General features: G+C 38.0%; 1 pseudogene; it reads left to right on the top strand.

The window, feature by feature from the left end:
• LOC105298332 overlaps positions 1-10830 on the top strand; it is a 14164-nt pseudogene extending 3334 nt beyond the window's left edge.
• Positions 10831-19165: the final 8335 nt, after the last annotated feature.

Raw genomic sequence — 19165 nt, 5'->3', positions numbered from 1 at the left:
TTTTTTTTTAAACTTTATTGAAAAATGGTTGACAAATACAATTGTATTTGTACATATTTAACGTGTACAACATGATGACTTGATATTCATATAACTGTAGAATGATCACCAAGATCAAGATAATTAACACATTCATCACCTCACATGGTTAACATAGGTAGCTGTGTGTGTGTGTGTGTGTGTGTGTGTGTACGTGTGTGTGTTTGTGTGGTGAGAACGCTCAAGATCTACTCTGAGCAACTTTCACATGTACGACACCATATTATTAACTATAGTTACCATGTTGTAAATTCTTTTCATTCTTGATCACTAAAATATTACAAGTTCACTTTAGATATTCCACAAAATGTAGGAAAATATCTAAACAGCACGAAAACATTTTGAACGTATGTATTTGATAAATTCTTGTTAATTAACTGAGCTTAGTCAAATATATGATTATTTTTAGATTGGTTCACTGGAATTTTCTTTAGTTTTTTTTCTTTTTGATCCCATACATAACCTTGTTATTTTGATTTATATGATTTAATTATTATTTCTATTTTAGCAAACACATTTCCTTTCTAAGTTCAGTATTTCCTTACAAGGATGAGAGCCCAAAGAACAGACTACAGGAAGTCATGAGGTACTTTCTTTGTCTACTTAACAGAGAAGAGGCTTTAGCTGTAGTCCCACCAGGAAAGAGCTCTGCCTTGGCTCCACCTTGATTCACAAGAGGAAGTGCTCATCACCACATGCCAGGATGTAGGCTGACAGCCAACTCTCTGGAGGAGGGAAGGACCCTTTGAAAATCCTCTGCATTTCAGTAGTATCTCAATATAGCTTTTAGTCTCACCAGGTGGTGTACAGTTACAATCCGTCGTATTTCTCAGGCTAAAAATGACAACATAGTAGAAATTCTACAAAGGATGGATGTGTTCAAAGGAAGAGAACAGAAAATGACAATGGATCCAGGTCTGACTTTTAAAAACTACACCTTTCACATTTGTACAGTGCTTCACTTGTTGGAAGTGTTTTCACATGTATGATTTTAACTGTTGGCCACGGTAACTCAGAACAGCAGGGTAGGAATTATTATGCCTTTTTTAAACATGAGGAAACTGAAGGTGGCTAACCCGGAGATGCCTGGCCAACCAGCCATAGAGCTGGGGCTCAGAGAAAGACTTCCTGGGCCAGAGTCATTGATCTTTCCTTTGTATGTCAAGTATGGTCAAATATGGATAAAGTTTTCAGAGAGTGCAAACACTCTTTAAGCCAGAGTCTTAAATAAAGCCAAGTACCTTATATTACAAAGACTGGATGGAAATGTTATCCATCGTTGCATAATGTGGAACTCTAAAACGGAGTGGATCAAAACAACAAATGTGTATTATCTCAAGTTTCTGTGGGTTAAGAATCTTGGTGCAGTTTAGCTGAATCATCTGTGACTCTCTAAGACGAAGATATCATATCTCTATAAATTTAAGCAAATAAAGTCTCTCACAAGACTGAAATCAAGTTGTCAGCCAGGGCTGCAGTCATCTCAAGACTCCACTGGAGGAAGATCTGTCTCCAAGTCTACTAATGTGGCTATCAGCAGGCCTCAGAACCTAACTGACTGCTGGCCAGAGACATCAGCTCTCTGCCATGTGGCCTCTCCATTAGGCTATTCAACATGGCAGTGGCTTCAAAGGCACTTCCTTCCAAGTGTCCTGCTAACCTCCCAATTGTTGTTTATTCTGTCATTGACCTTTATGATGTTTACCTTTCTCTTTTCTTCAGTCATGACATGCTTAGGACAAAGCTGTGGCACAGTGGATCACAAATGTTGTGTGCCTAAGGGTCACCTGGTTTGCTAACATGCACGCTCTCTGATTGCATCTCCTCCTCGCCCTGATACATAAAAGAATTGGACAGGAAGTCTGGCCACATTTTGAGAGTTGCTGCTCTAGAGATAGACATTGCTCTGGAGACTGAGCACCCACTGCCTTGTGCAGTAATCACAAAGCTAGCAGTGACAGGCATAGTTGCTACTGCATTTTGTTTTACCCATTTACAAGTCCTATATCTCTTCTTAGCTGCCTGCAGATATACTGAAGACAAGAATGGTGTGCTGGGTAAACCCCTGAATTAGCTTGTAAACCAAAACAACTTACCTGCACTATTCTTCATTTGGTTAAAAAAAAAAAAAAAAAAAAGATTGCTGACACACTCATTTATACCATAAGTAGCTTCTAACCATATGTAGAGATAGTTTTATAAGATTATAAAATTCAAATTAAGTTTTGTAGTTTTCTAGTGTAATGAAGCGAAGAACTTATACTTATCCCCGAGAGATGGTCTCCTATGGCGGTTAAGACGCAGGCTCTGGTGTGACACTTGCAGAGTTCACATCCCAGCCCTGCCGCGTAGGAGCTCGGCCACCGTTCTCCGAGCCATCGGGTCCTCATTTGTAACTAGGAGGAAGACAGCTCTACCTTCTCTCTAGAATTCCTGTAGGACTAACTTTATTTAGTCCTACATGATTGAAATAGTGCTTGATGAATAGTAAACCCTTAGTATTATCACCCAGAGGAGCAACTATTTATGTGCAATTCCGAATAATTAGAAAAGTTATTGGCAATTTTTACACAATTGGAGAAGCCGAGATACTGCAAGGTTTGGTTATATTTTTTTAGTCAAATCCAAACTCCTTTATATCATCATCCATCTGTTCCCTTTCTCCAAGCTCCTTGGAGCTACCGAGGTTCATTTTCAAGGAAAAATATCAAGGTCAGATGAAAGAAATTGAAGAAAGTTCAAGTATTTTTGTTGGAACTGTTAGCATTCTGTGAAAGTATTTCGGTTTGAGTATGTGCGGGGGTGGGTGTTAAGTGACTATTGCAGGTTGCAGGTCACTGTGGGGCTATCTAAGGAATAAACAGGAAACATGGCCACTGTTCCTGGCTGTGTGACTTCTATTTTGGCATTCAAATCTGTGCTCTCATTCCGGGGCTCACAATTACTAGAGCAAATGCCTGTCTCACGTTCTGCTCCAAGATAGCGTAAGAATGAATGGAATGTCTGGAAAGTAGGAATAGATACCGTCACTGTCACCGGGGCTTTTACTAAGAGCTTCCCTTCTTTGATCTAATAAAAGGCTAGATAGCATAGCCAGAGAAGCTAGGTGATTGGGCCAGACTGTCCTTGCTCTTGAAGCTACACTATTAAGTGTAGACAAGATTGGTAAATATGTCAGCATCAACAAACCGCAGCTATTAGTGGCTCCCTTTCTGAAGGATGTTAGGGCTGAACCTGGCTCTCATTTCCATCCTTTCTGACTTCTCAGCCTCTTGACTCCATCAGTTTTCACCTTTCCCTCTTGTTCCTTTTGCAGAGTTGATCTGTCTCTAATGGATTTGCCCCCTTCTATAAGCGTGCTCAGATCTCCCCATTTTAAACAAAGCCTTTCCTAAATGGGCTTCTGCCATCCATGCCTGTCCATTACTATTCTTCCTTTGCCTCCACAGTTCTCGCATGCTGCTGTAGATTTTTCTCTGTGCCCACTTTGCTCTGCTTTTCTGCCATCTGCTTTCCTACCTGCACCTTGACTTAATAATCCATTTAGAGTGGCCTCCAATTACTAAAACCACTGGACACCTTTCTGTTTAGTCCCTTCAGCAGAATTTTGACACCCATTTCTCTCGGTTTCTGCACCTGTGCAGTCCTGTTTTTGTTGTTGTTGTTGTTGTTGTTGTTTGGTCCAACTATTCTCTTCTTGATAGGGCTACATAAATGTGAATGTAAATAGATGACATCTCCTAAGACTCTCTTTATGATCTTTTTCTCTTGCTATACTCGTTTGTCCATCGGTGACATCATTCTCTTTTATGACTTCAAATTTGGTCCTCGGTTAAGAGTGATCTTTAATCCCCAAGTCCACCTAAAACTTATTTGCAGAGATCTAGATTCTTGTTTCCAACTGCCCATTTGGATGTTGTATTTGAGCTGTTGAACTCAGTATTTCTTAAAACCATCTGTCCAGTTCCTCTGCTGGCTTCAGACCAAACCTGTAACTCCATTTTCTTTCACTTTCTACCTGTAATCAGTTGCCAGGAACAATTGACAATTTCATTATAGTGCCTCCTCTCCTTTCTTACTACTAGCGCTGCCTTGTTCAAGCCCTTATGTTTGGTGTGGAGCATTCTGGTAATCTCTTAATGAGTGTTTTTCCCTTTAGTATCTCTATCTACCTCTCCTACATACTATTTCTTGACTGTCCTTCTTCAAGTCTTACATTGGTCCTGCAACCGGTCTGTTCATAAGTCTCCTGACCAACTAAATTAAGTTAGTTGCCTTAAGGAAACTATCAACAAAATGAAAGGCAGCCTGTGGAATGGGAGAATTTATTTGCAAACCATATACCTAATAAAGGATAAATATCTAAATATATAAAGAACTTCTATAACTCAATAGCAGAAAAGAAAACAACCTAATGTAAAAAATGGACAAAGAAGCCAGAATGAACATTTTTCAAAAGAAGACATACAAATGGCCAACAGGTATATAAAAAAGTGCTCAAAGTCACTAATCATCAGAAAAATGCAAATCAAAACCATGAGATATCACCTCACACATTTTAGTATGACTATTATTCAAAAAACGAAAGATAAGCACTGGTGGGGATATATGATATCACTCATATGTAGAATCTCCAGAAGATGAACTTAGAGAAACAGAGAGAAAGGTGGTTACATTAACTATATAGCTATACATATATACATTTTATAAACTGTTCAGAATTACCTACGCTGTAGTTACATTACATTAACTATAACTATATAGTGTCCTCGAAGTTTGCTAAGAGAGTAGATCTTAAGTGTTCTGACCACATGAACAAAAATGATAACTATATCAGGTGATGGATGATAACAAGCTTGATTGTAATAATCATTACAGAAGGTATACTTACATCAAAACACCCCTCATGCACCTTAAATATGTATATTTTTTGTTAGTCATTCCTAAATAAGCCTGGGAAAAAAGAAGTAGTAAAACTCAACAAGTCTCTTTAGCTTGCTGACTTTACCAAACATAAAGTCCACTAAGTAGTATATAGTCTGAAGCCTACTGAGATATACAGTCATGACTGCAGGATTCTCTCTTTTTTATTTGTCACTGCATGTCCTCAGCATCTAAAACAGTGCTTGGCCCATTCAAAGCACTCAATAATTCATTGTTCAGTGAATGAAGGACTGTAAGGCAATCAGTTGGGGAATAAGAAGGGAATTTTTGACTAGTCTGAAGAGTTAACTTGAGATAGGATAGGGACACATTATAATGGCCTTGAATGTTCCACTAAGCAACTAAACTTTTTTGAACCTCTCTATTGAGATATGATTGACATGCAAAAAGTTGTACTTATGTAATATATACAAGTTGATGAATTTGGAGATAAGTATGCACCTGTGAAACCATCACCATGGTCTATTCTATAAACGTATCCATCCCCTCCAAATGTTTCCTTCTGCCGGCTTTATTTATTATTTTTATTGTTTTTATTTGTGATAAGAACATTTAAGATCTACCCCTTTAGCAAATTTTAAGTATACAATACATTATCTTTAACTGTAGTCACTATGTTGTAGAGCAGATCTCTAGGACTTATTCATCATATATAACTGAAACTTTGTACCCTTTGACTGATACCTCCCCATTTCCCCCTTCTCCTAGACCCTTCTACTCCTTATTTCTATGAACTTGACTATTTTAGATTCCTTATATAATTGGTATCATGTAGTGTGTGTCCTTCCGTGTTTGGCTTATTTCATTTAGCATATTGTCCTCCAAGTTTATCCATACTATCTCAAATGGCAGGATTTCCCTCTTACTTAAGGCTGAATAATATTCCATTGCATATATACCACAATGTCTTTGTCTATTCACCTGTTGACTGACACTCAGGTTGTTTCCATATTTTGGCTATAATGAATAATGTTGCACCGAGCATGAAAAAGCAGATATCACTTTGAAAACTTGAGTTCATTTACTTCAGATAAACACCCAGAAGCTGTTCTATTTTTAATTTTTGAGGAACCTCCATACTGTTTTCCATAGTGGTTGTACCAATTTATAGTCCCACCTACAGTGTACACGGCTTCCCTTTTCTCCATATCCTCACCAATAGTTGTTAACTCTTGATTTTTGATAATAGCCATTTTAACAAATGTGAAGTGATATCTTGTGATTCTGATTTGCATGGCCCTGCTGATTAGTTATGTTGAGCACATTTACATATATCTGTTGGCCATTTGTAAATCTTCTTTTGAAAAATGTCTATTCAATTGTTTTGCTCATTTTTAAATTGAATTATTTGTTTTTTTTTTTTTTGCTATTGAATTATATGAGTCCCTTATATATTTTTGCTATTAATTCTGTATCAGATATATGGTTTACAAATGTTTTCTCTCATTCCATTGGTTGCCTTTTTATTTTGTTGATGGTTTCCTTTGCTATGCAGATTTTTAGTTTGATGTAGTCCCACTTGTTTATTTTTGCTTTTGTTGCCTATGATTTTGGTGTCATATTCAAAATATCATTGCCAAGATCAATGTCAAGGAAATTATTCCCTATGCTTTCTCCTAGGAGTTTTATAGTTTCAGGTCTTATGTTTAAATCTTTAATCTATTTTGTACTGATTTTTGTGTGTGAGATAAGTGTCCAAATTCATTCTTTTGTATGTGAAGTTACATTACCCTAACAAATACAGGATCTGAACATAAAATTCACAGGAATAAGTAGCCCATTAGCCAATAAACACATGGCTAGAAGTTTAACCTCCCAACAGTCAAGAAAATACAAATTAAAACAAAGATACACCATTTTGAAAAATCCATCAAGTTGGCAAAATTTAAAAGAGAAATAATATCTAGGGCAATTAAGATACAAAGGTAGACATTGCCGGTGGGAGTGTACAATGCTACAATCTTTGGGGGGAAGTAATCTGACAGTATTTATGAAAATTGAAAATATATATTTGTTATACGACATCATCTATAATATATGTTTTTGTTTTTCTTGCCAGAAATGCATAACCTGAATCTAATTAAGTTTCTAGACCAAACTTCCTGTTTCAGAAATACCAGAAATAAAGGGAAAAGTTAAATAATATCCTGGGGGAAAATAATCAGAAATCCAGAATGTGGGGCATTCTGCAAGATAACTTAGTTAGACACCTTAAACACCAATGTCTCTTCACTAAAAGAAACCAAAGAGATATAAAAACCAAATACAATACATTAGCCTAGATTGAGTTCTGATTGGGGGGCGGGGGAACCTATAAAGAACATTCTTAGGACAATTGGGGGAAATTTGAGTATGGACTGAATATTAGCTGATATAATAAAATTCCTTTTAATTATCTTGGGTATAGCAATGGTTTTGTAGCAATCTAGAAGATGATCTCTATTCCTAGAGAGGCATTCTAAAATATTTAGGGGTAAATTGTCATATACAAGAGTTAATTGTCAAGAACTATAGCAAATGCATAAATTATTTATACTTATAGAGATAAAGCATATGCATAAAGCATTTTGGCCTAGTGATTCCATCCTTACAAACTTATACTACAAAATAAATATATTAACACATGAGGATGAAAATACAAGGATATTTGTTGCCTTGTTGTTTATTGTGACAAAAAATTGGAAACAACTGGAATGTCCATCAGTAGAAGATGGTGAAGCAATTATGGCACATTCATGTCACAGAATACTATAGAACACCTAAAAAGAATGAGTTAGTTCTATGTGTATTGAGTTGGAGGAATACAGATGACACATTGTTAAGTAAGAAGAAAAGTTATAGATAAAAGTGTAGTATAAATCCATTCTGTATAAGACAACATTTGTATAGAAACAGAACATACCCTCTTCTATCTATCTATGTATCTATCTACCATATATATCTATACGTATATGGAAAAAGGAGTTGTAGTTTAAAAGGTTTATATCAAGCTGTAAATATTAGTTGCCTTAGAAGAATGGGAGGGATTAACTTTTTTCTTTAAATGTTATTGCAATTAGCGTGAATTACAACTGATTAAAAAAAAAAAACACCTTATAAGATAAAATTCTGATCTGCCTATGACATCCTTTCTTGTTATCTAACATTTTTTATGGATTTATTCTTCTTTAAATGTGTCGTTTCTTATAAATTCAGTGGGATTTTGAGAGAGAAGGCAAGTTAATATATACTCAGTTCATCAGCTTAAACCTGAAGTCTCTTCCACTGTTCTTTCCAACCTCCGTGCCTGCACTCGTGCATTTTTTTCTACTTGGAACACTCTTATCTGCACATAGTGTTTCTAACTAAAAATAGTAGCCCTGGGAAATAATTCATAGAACTTTTCAAAATTTAAGTACTGTGGTATGAACTCCTGGATTTGGTTGGTTTTAATTAGGAAGAAGAATGAACTGTGACCAGTGCCTATCTTAAAAATTCTTCTATTTTCTGAGAAGAGATGCATTTGGTGGAACTAAATTTCCAACTGGCCTAATAATTTGCATACTCTGTTGGGGATCCATGAGAGCTCTTTACTCTTTCTGTCAGCAGCAGAGACCAGAAGCCATCTGAAGCCATTAACTTACTTTTTAGTTGGCACCTGCTGCCTTGGTGTAAGTTATGGGGACAGATTTATAGCAAGTCATAGGTGGAAGGAATAAGCCAACTCAAATCACCAATCAACGAATCGGTACAACACACATAGGAAGCGTGCTTGGGTTAAGTAAGCAGATCAGCCATTCACTTCAAGTGTGTAGAGGTAGTTTATTGAAGGTGACTTTTCAGACAATACAGTCCCTAGGGTTGGTAATGTAATCTGTCAAAGGAGGAAAAGGAAATTTCTCCAAGTGCAGGTAGAGATTTCTCCTCTGGATATTACTGGGAGGGTATTGTTTTCATTCCAGACTAGAAAGGAACCTTTGGAAATTATTGTGTCTAGCACTCAGTTTCCAGATAGCGAGTAAGGGTCTTCCTTTTTAATAACTTCAAGGAAGGCAATGACATTACCTTTACAGAAATAATTTCTGTTATGCAAAATGCATTTTATATTCAAATCGATAATCATAAATGACCAAAAATGCACACTTGGTAGAAAAAAGACTTGGCAAGACTTTCATCCCGGTTCATTTTTGTCATCAAGTCATTTAATTTAAAGAAAATAATCACATTTGCAATTGTATCAAAAGAATAAAATACCTAGAAATAAATTTAACCAAGAAGGTGAAAGACCTGTACACTGAAAACTCTATAAGACATTGATGAAAGTAATTAAAGAAGATACAGATAAATGGAAAGATATTTCATGTTCATGGATCAGAAGAATTAATATTGTTAAAATGCCCATACTTCCTAAATCAATCTACAGATTCAGTGTAACCCCTATCAAAATTCCTATGACTTTTTTCACAGAAATAAAACAAGTAATCCTAAAAGTTGTATGGAACCATGAAAAATTTTGAATAGCCAAAGCAATCTTGAGAAAGAACAGAGCTGGGTGTGGTTCCCACCGATTCTTGTGGTAATCCTCCCATGGCTGCGTCCTGCACTCCATGGGGACATTTGGCTCTGCCAAGCTGCTGGAAATGCTTAAATTAAATAAAAGCTTTATTACCAGAGGCTCCTATCCTACACCCAGTACTATCACTGGCTCAATTATGGTGGAATGATAAAGGATTACTTTCAACACCATGCATTTTCATTCACAGTGAAAGATGATATTTACATTCACTACCAATTCTTCATCAACCAGAGCGATCTGGAAAAGGGGATGCAGAAAATGAATCCATATAAGGTTGATATAGGCATGGTATATTCCCACAGACTCAATCAACACGATACAGTGAAGCTGGGAGCTTTTCGGACTCAGAAAAAACTGATGTTTGATATTGACATGACAGACTGTGATGACGTGAGAAGAGGTAGCAGTTCTGCAGACATGTGTTCTAAGTGCTAGACCTTCATGACAATGGCTGTACGTATCATCGACCAAGCACTGAAGGAAGCCTTGAGATTTAAGTGTCATGTCTGAATATATTCTGAAAGAAGAGGTGTTTGTTGTTGGGTCTGTGATGAATCAATTAGAAAATAGTGCTCTGCAGCACATTCTGGGATAATTGAGTATTTGAGTCTTGTAAAGGGTGGTTAAGGCATTAAAAAGAAAGTTCACCTAAGTGAAAAAATCCACCCTTTTGTCAGAAAAATCTATAAACATAATAAATACTTTGAAGAATATGCCTTGGTTGATCAAGATATTCTTGGAAATAAAGAAAGCTACAATAAGATTTTGGCCCTTGCTCCTGAAACAATTCATGATGACCTTGAACAAGCCTTCCAAAAACATCACAGTTCACTTCAGCATTGAGAACATTTAAAGAAGGTAGCCAGATGTCTGAATAACATCGAAAGTGACAAATGTGGACCCTGGCTTGAGTGGAAGATTATGCTCCAGTACTGTTTTCCATGGCTAGATATTAATGTTAGCAAAAGAATCAATGATTTGCTGAAGAGCCCTTTTAGTGTTCATCCTAAAATGGGTTGAATTTCGGTTTCTATTAATTAACAGAAAGTGGATCTGTTTGATCCATTTACTGTTCCAACTATAAGCTCCATCTGCCGTGAATTAGATGCCATTTCCACTAATGGAGAGGAAAAACAGAACAAAGCTGAGTCTATTATCAAACATAGAACCTGAGATTATAAAAAAGACCAGTCTAGCTCCTGATGTAAAAGTTTTTGAAGTTTTTGGAAAACGTGGAGAAATCTCGAAAAGGACAACTTCTCAAGAAGAGTGATTTACAAAAACACTTCTAAAGATAACAACTCCCCTCCAACCAGTATAGATAACATTTACCTTCAACCCCAAATCACATACTTCAAGAGCCATTTCATAAATATGGCAGAACCATGTATGCATTTTATACTCAAAGCAAAATTTTATTCTCTTAAGAAATAATTGTTGAAAAGATTCCTGAGACCACCCAAGGAGAGTGTCCAGTTTCCTAGAAGGAGAGATAATGAGAGGAATAAGTTGATTGTAGATAAATTTGTAAAATTTAATATTATACAATGATAATTCTAAGAGTTCTGATATAGGCATGGTATATTCCCACAGACTCAATCAACATGATACAGTGAAACTTCTACCAGTTTCCATATATAGAGGTAACTGAGCAGTAATATGCCCAAGACTTTAATCTCACCTCACAGGATACAGCCTCCATATTTTTGGAGTGAATATTCTAGGCAAATGAGGACTTTGTCCTTAAATCTTAGACACTTACTTATACTTGGAGTGTATATTCAATCACTTCCTAATTTCGCTGACTGATATTTTTATAGGTCAGGCCATACTTACTTCTCATCGTTTTAAACTGAGCAGCTAACCCTATCGAAATTTCAAAAGATATGAGTTATTAATAGAGTATCGTTTACAACTGCTGCAATTGTAGCTCCTAACTTCTTCCCTCAGAGAATAAATGGAACAATTAGCTTAGTCTACACCCTGAAGAAGCAGCTTAGAAAAAACAACCAACTTCACCAACTTAAAACCTGTTATATCTGTCAAAATACCAGGGCTTTCTATATATCCAGATACTTAATTTAAAGGTTTCCATTTCTTCCATATTTGATTTTATGTGCTAGATTCTGAAGTGTCCGAATTTTTTCCCTTGGTTTTACAACCAATCTAAACAAAACAGTCATTGTAGTTTGATTCTATCTTCCGAGAATCACTGAGAAGCAAGTTATCAAGCTGGTACTTTCCGTGATTTATGAAAAATATTCCTCCTTTGCATTTCCTTTAATACTATTTTCTCTATAGCCAGATGTCTTTTTCTTTTATCTTTTGATTTATATAAAACATACTCTAATGCAGTCAACAAACTGAAATGCCTTCATTCCTTTCTCTTTTCTAATTTTTTTAAACAAAAACTATATTAAAGACTACCGTTAAAAAAAAAAAAAAGCTGGAGGCTTCACACTTCCTGATTCCAAATTATACTACAAAGCTATAGTATTTAAAACAGTATGGTGTTAGCATAAAAACAGACACATAGATCAATGGAACAGAATAGAGAGCCCAGAAATAAACCCAAATATATATGGTCAATTAATTTATGACAAAGGGTTCAAGAATATATTATGGGGAAAGGACAGTTTCTTCAATAAATGGCATTGGGAAAACTGAACAACCACATGAGGAAGAATGAAGCTGGACCCCTATCCTATACCATACACAAAAATTAACTCAAATGAATTAAAGATTTAAATGAAAGACCTGAAACCCTAAAACTCCTAGAAGAAAATATAAGGAATAAGCAACTCGACGTTGGTCTTGGTGGTGATTTTTTGGATTTGACACCAAAAGTAAAGGTAATGAAAACAAAAATAAATAAGTGAGACTATATCAAAACTAAAATGCTGCACAGCAAAGGAAACCATCAACAAAATAAAAAGGCAACTCTCCAAATGGGAAAAATTATTTACAAATCACATATCTGATAAGGGTAGTTAGTATCCAAAATATATAAGGAACTCATACAACTCAATAACAACAACAAAATCCAATTAAAAAATAAGTAGAGGATCTAAATATACATTTTTCCATAAGAGAAAGACAGATAACCAACAGGTATATGAAAAGGTACTCGCCATCACAATTTCACTTGAATGGAAATGCAAATCAAAAATACAATGAGATATCACTTTACACCTGTTAGAATGGTTATCATAAAAAAAGACAAGAAATGACAGGATGTATAGGACGTAGAAAACGGAACCCTTGTGGGGTATTGGTGGGAATGTAAATTGGTGCAGCCAGTTTGAAAAATAGTATGAAACTTCCTCAAACAAAAACAGAACTAGCTTATGATCCAGAAATTCCACTTTTGGATAGTTATACCCCCCCTCAAAAAAAAAAAACCCTGAAATATTAATTTGAAAAACTATATACACACCCATGTTCAATGCAACATTATTTACAATAGCCAAGATATGGAAACCTAAGTGTCCATCAATGGATGAATGGATGAAGAAAATGTGATATATATACACACATAATGGAATGTTATTGAGCTATGGAAAGAAGGAAATCTTGCCATTTGTGACAACAGGGATGGACCTTGAGGGCATTATGCTAAATGAAATAAGTCAGACAGATACTGTGTGACCTCACTTATACGTAACATCTAAAAAGTGGCAGCGTGAAGAGCAAGGATGGAGAGCACCTTTGGGTGCTGCATCACTGTTCTCTTTTCCAGTTCCCCATTGCTCAGCCCTCAAAGGACCTGTCCCCAGCAGCCCTTTGCTCGAACAGCAATTTCCTGAGCCCCACATTCCACGTGATTGTGCAACCCCCCCAACCCCCGCCTTGAATCTTGCCTATTCCATCAACATCCCCCGCTTATTCCCAGAATGGATTTGGGCCACAGACATCTAACTTGAAGTACTCATTCGCTACTTCTCCCACCTGATGTCTGAGTCAGGCTCTGAGATTTGAAATTTCTTTTTCCTAGATTGACCCTTTGGTATGACATTTGCCTACTGTTTGCATGTCCCTGGGCTTCTCTTTCACAGAGTTTTCCCTCTAGGTAACTTGTCCCAGGCATGACAAATTCTAGGCAGGTATAATTCTCTTTTGTGGCTTTTTAGCAATACACAATAATACTTAACATTAAAATGGCACTTAGAATTTAGAAAGCAACTTACATATTATATTGATCTTCTTTAGCTTCACGACTACCTTCTCAGGTCAGTGATATCACCCACCTTTACTAAATGAGGACACTGAGACACAGGGAGATTAAACAACCTCTTAAAGGCTATCCAACCGATGAGCGGCAGAGCTGGTGCTCAGGTTTTCCTCTACTCTGTCTCAGTTACTAACCTGCTGTCTCTCGGCTCTGAGCCTACCCTTCTGAACTTGGGGCAGGAGCTCTCCAAACTCCTTTTCTCCCACTCCCTCCCTTGCCACCTGCCTTCTCGTTAGTTAGCTTCTGCCAGTAGGGGGCATTTAGTGGAGATTGGCAGGTGAGAGGAGGGTGAAAGGGGCTTCCTTCCTAATTTCTGGTTCTGATCAGTCCTGTTCTGGCAGCGCTGAGAGAAGGCTCCGGCTGCCCATTCATTACTGCTGTCAGCACCAGCTATGCTGTGCCCGCTCAGAGGTGCCGGCAGCAGCTGGACTGCCAGCTGGGTTATACTCTCTCACACCTTGGGCCAGGCCCCCCGGGAGCATTTGAGCATCTGCAGGGCACACTTGCAGCTGCACCACTGATCTGAATACCCATTGGGTTGTGCCTTCACCCGCAGATCCAAGCTGTGGCCAGGCCTCCTTCTGAGGTACGGGCTCCTCCCAGACGGAAGCCCCACCTCCAAATCTGATGGTTAGCTAAAGTGCCCTACTCAGAGGTCTAGATGCCAGCAGTGTAAAGCTTCTCCCTGGAGATCAGCTGTCCAGAGCATGGTACTCTGTCCTCAGAGGCCAAATGCTGTGCAAGGAGCTCCCCTCCCATCCCACCCCAGAGGTTCGAGCGGGCCCCTTTTTCAACACCTGCGTCCTGGTAACAACCCCTCTTCCCTTTTATCCTTCCTGCTGTGTGTAATCTCTGGGTTACCTTAGCATCCACTTGTTGCTCTTTCATTTCTTTCAATTTATTTTTTATTTTAGGTATAGTTAGTATGCAATCTTACATTGGTTATATTCGTTTCAGGTGTATAGTTTCAGTTCTCTAGCTTACAATGTGACCACCCCACTAATTCTAGTAATCACGTCCCTGTGCAAACTTATTGCAGTATTTTTGACTGTAGCCCCTTCCCCTTTCAGCCCTTCCCCACCCCCTCCCTTCTGGTAACCAACCCTTAGGTCTTTGTTTCTATGAGTCTGTTTTTGTTTTGTTTTGCTTGTTTATTTTGCTTTTTCTTTCTTTCTTTCTTTCTTTTTTACATTCCACAGATAAGTGAAACCATACGGTGTTTGTCTTTCTCTGCTTGACTTATTTCACTTTGCGTAATATCCTCTAGATCCATCCATGTTGTCGCAATTGGCAAGATTTCGTTCTTTTGCAACTTCCTAGTGCCTATTGGATGGATTCTGTGCATCAAAATACCTAATGTGCTTTCTCTTTTCCTAACTAGAACCTGACTGACAGAGTGCTTAGGGCATCACAAGGAGGGGATCCCAGGAAACAGACCCTCAAAAATGCGAATTCGGGGTTGATTTTCCTCTGTCTTTGGCCTAGAAAGCAATGCCGAGCTCCTTGCCGATGAAAAATTGAATACTGCCAACTCATGGTATGCAGTGGCATCATGATTAATCTTACCCGTGGCTGCTTGCAGCAAGGGCAAGCCTTTGAGAAACCAGATGGCTGCTTCTGACTGCACTAGAGAACTTAGAGAAAATGATAAGCCTGGGCAGTTAAACCCTCTGTTCTGTTTCTTGGTAGAACAACAATGTGTAGGGTATATGTTGTCCCCAGAATCTAAGGCTGCTCCTAGTTGTAGGAGGTACAAAGTACAACTTGTTTCTCACTTTGGAGGCGATAGCCTGACATACTCTTAAGTGCCGAACCCACTAGAAACTAGAGAAGAGGTATGAGAGTGGACATCTCAAAATGAGCAGAGTGGGAGTGTATTTCTGTCCTTTGTGAATGTTCACTGAGTGGCATTTAGGAGAAGCTCCCAACAATCATGTGAATAAGGAGACACATGGCAGATGCGGCCAGCTTACCCCTCAGCCACACGGGTGCTGAGTCAGCGGGTGCACGCCAGCCAGATGGAAGCCCTGCGCATTTTCTACTGCACGGGCTTTTCCTCCAAGGTCAGTCCGGCTCCTGCCACTGCTGATTGCCTAACCCACTAAGAGCAGAAACAATCTGAACCTCCGATATGCCACCTTCCTGAAGGCTGCCTGCAGGCAGAGTGAGTACACTGGATCCCTTCCATTAAGCGGGGAGAAGCAGTTTGTACTACTGGAATGAGCCCTCATTCTAGATGGAGGTCTGTCTTTTGCCTGTAATACTTCTGCAACATCATCATCTGTGGATTTACAGCATATGATATTCACTGTTGTAATGCCCCTCACAGCTTTGCTTCTGGCGAAAGAACTCATTTCATAGCAAAAGAATGAGTGGCTTATGCCTGTGGAATTTACTAGTCATTTGTGCCCCATCACACAAAAGCACCTGGCTTCATAAGATGTTGGACTGGTCCTCAGATGAGGCAGTTAGGGTGCAAGTTGAGAGATAACACCTGAGATCTGGGGGACACCATTCTACAGTGTGTGGTAATGGATATCTGGTCCTGCTTCTCCATAACTAGAGTATAAGGGTCTAGAAACCAAGGGATGAAAACAGAAGTGGCTCCTATCACTAGTACACCATCGGAGAGTTTCTTCTTATCTCAGCAATTCTGAGTTCTTTGTTAACAGACGATCCATGCTTCCACCAGGAAACACAATGATTCCATCAAATGTAAAGTCGAAACTTCCACTTAAACGCTCCGGGCTCTCACACCAATGAATAATAGGCAAAGAAGGGTTTACTGCACTGGGTGGGATGCTTGACCCTGATTACCAAGCAGAACACGAGGTTGCTGCTACACTGCAGAGGCAGAGAGGACTCTGTTTGGATCCTAGGGGATTCTCTGGGGGCAGATTTTAGTCCCGTTAAGTTTTATAACAAGAGTTGACGGAAAACTCTAATAACCTAACAATGGTAGCATTAGAAGATTCAGCCCCTTAGGAATGAAAGTAAAAGAAATACAGTAAAGAACCCCAACCCACCGAGGGGCTGGCTGGTTGTGGGGAAATGAAATGTAAAATAAGTAACAGAGGAAGGAAGTTACAGAAATCAGCAATGGCCCTGTACCTTGTTGTGCAAATGAGGATGGTAGCAGCTGTGCTTGTTACAGCTTCTTACCGCATCGTTTTATATGAATAAGCCTTGCTTTTGATAGTTAACTTCATAATTTTATCTCTATATTCCAGGTGGTTTTAGGACCAGACTGGAAGGGGAATTCACAACAACCTTAGGTGGGTAAGGACAGTTGGGACCCTGTGTTTCACCTTTTTTGGGAAAGAGTGAGAGTGTATTCATTTGTAAGAAAAATCGATGCATCTTATAAGGCAGAAGCAAGTTATCGTTTTATAAATAACAGTTGTGTATGGACGTTGTTGACCCAAGAGGTGTTTATTTATCTGTTATCTATTAGCTCCGAGACCATTTTTCTATATTCTGCTCTTGGAGCTGAAACTGCAAACTACATTTCCCAATCTCTCTTGCCTGTTTCCTGTTAGGTCTATTAATGGTAAGCACTAGAGGGCATTTGGAAGATGGAAAGGGTAGAAGAGACTTCCAGTAGGCAACCACCTGTCTGGGTATCAGTGGGATGGAACTTTCTTTCAGAGGTCCAAGTAACAGCCCCATGAGGCACCCCCCATAGTGCAATCACATCACCTCTTCCATGTTATCCTCCAAACCGCTTTCATGATTATTAATTTCTGGGTTACTCTAGCATCTCCATTTTGCCCTTTCAGCTTTTCAATACCTGTGTGACCAATTCCCTGTATTATTAAATTCTTGCTTTTTGGAATATTTAGTATGATTTCTGTTTTTCTAACTGAACTTTACTATTATGACTCTATGCCATTATAACAGCCATGCCTATTAGATATCATCTATCTATGTATCTGTCTATCCATCCATCCTAATTTAATTAGCAAAGATGGCAAACAAGATGATTTTTGTGAAGAATTCCCAAGTGACATCAGAGGTGGCTTTCAACAGAATTCCAAAATGATAAAGTTTCCCTTTGCTTTGTCTCTTTTTCCTTCTTTGGTCTCTGTCCCTTTATCTTGGGCCTCCAGAATCTCACATCCTCTCACTTACAAATCTGTGCCCTTTTCTTGCCAATTTATCCTAAACTTAACTGATAACTAACATATGAAAGCTTATAAAGAAGATGCAAGGAATGACCCCTTTTAGAAACCTTGGTACTTTAAAAAACACTCTTGAAACTGCCAAAGCATTTCATATTCAAAAGAACACAGCAAGGTATGACTATAAGATGACCTGGTTGGGTTACACTTGTCCACCCGGATCAAAAGACTGAGCCTTCTGAAATTCACCAGTCTCTAGAATAGATGATATACTTTAACATGGAATACTTCAGCTGAACTATTTTTCAGATTTTTTTTTTCAGCTACTGCAAAAATTGGACAAAGTAAGTGACTTTTAAGAAGATAGATCAGATGCAAAATACTCCAGCACATTCGAACTTGATATTCTCAGTCACATTAAGGAGAGAGAAGGGCCATAGACTGGCAGCCTGAGAGACCAAGAGCTTTCTCTTTGTGTTATTTACTTTAAAATATATCAACTAGGATGCTCCTGGATACAAGTAACAATTAACCCAAAATTACTTAAATAACCCAGCAGTTCCCCTCTTAGGTATATATGCAAGAGAAATGAAACAATATGAACATTTAAAAAAGCTTGTACATGAACATTCATAGCAACATTATTTATAATAGTTAGAAAGTGGAAATGACCCAACATTTATCAAATGATGAATGGATAAACAAATGGTGGTATATCCATACAATGGAATATTATTCAGCTATGTAAAAGAATAAAGTCCTAACATATGGACAAACTTTGAAAATATTATGCTAAGTGAAAGAAACCAGTTACAAAAAAACAGTTACAATTTATTGTATGATTCTGTTTACATGAGATGTTTACAATAGGCAACTCCACAGAGACAGAAAATTGTGGTTACTTAGGGCTGCGGAAAATGAGAAGATGAGGGAGAGACAGCTAAAAGGTATATGGGGTTTCTTGTGGAGGTGGTGACAATGTTCTAACAATGATTCGTGGTGATGGTTGTACAACTCTTTGAAGATACTAAAAACTATGGAATGGTACGCTTTAAATGGATGACTTCTGTGAATTATGTTTTATTGTTATCAAAATATTACTTAAATAATAAGGGAATTTATTTATTCTATTACAGAAAGTCCAGAATTAGCTCAGTTTAGTAGTTGATTAATTCAGTGGTTTAATGTAGGTTCCCTCCATCTTCTTACTCTGCCATCTTTAGTTAGCTGCCCACGTGATTTTAAAACAGATGCAGCAGCTTCAGACATCCCGGA

This window comes from Pteropus vampyrus, unplaced genomic scaffold (genome assembly GCF_000151845.1).
Source record: "Pteropus vampyrus isolate Shadow unplaced genomic scaffold, Pvam_2.0 Scaffold150, whole genome shotgun sequence".
Lineage (NCBI taxonomy): Eukaryota > Metazoa > Chordata > Mammalia > Chiroptera > Pteropodidae > Pteropus > Pteropus vampyrus.
The sequence above is the reverse complement of the archived record's forward strand: the minus strand, read 5'-3'. Positions and strand labels throughout refer to the sequence as shown.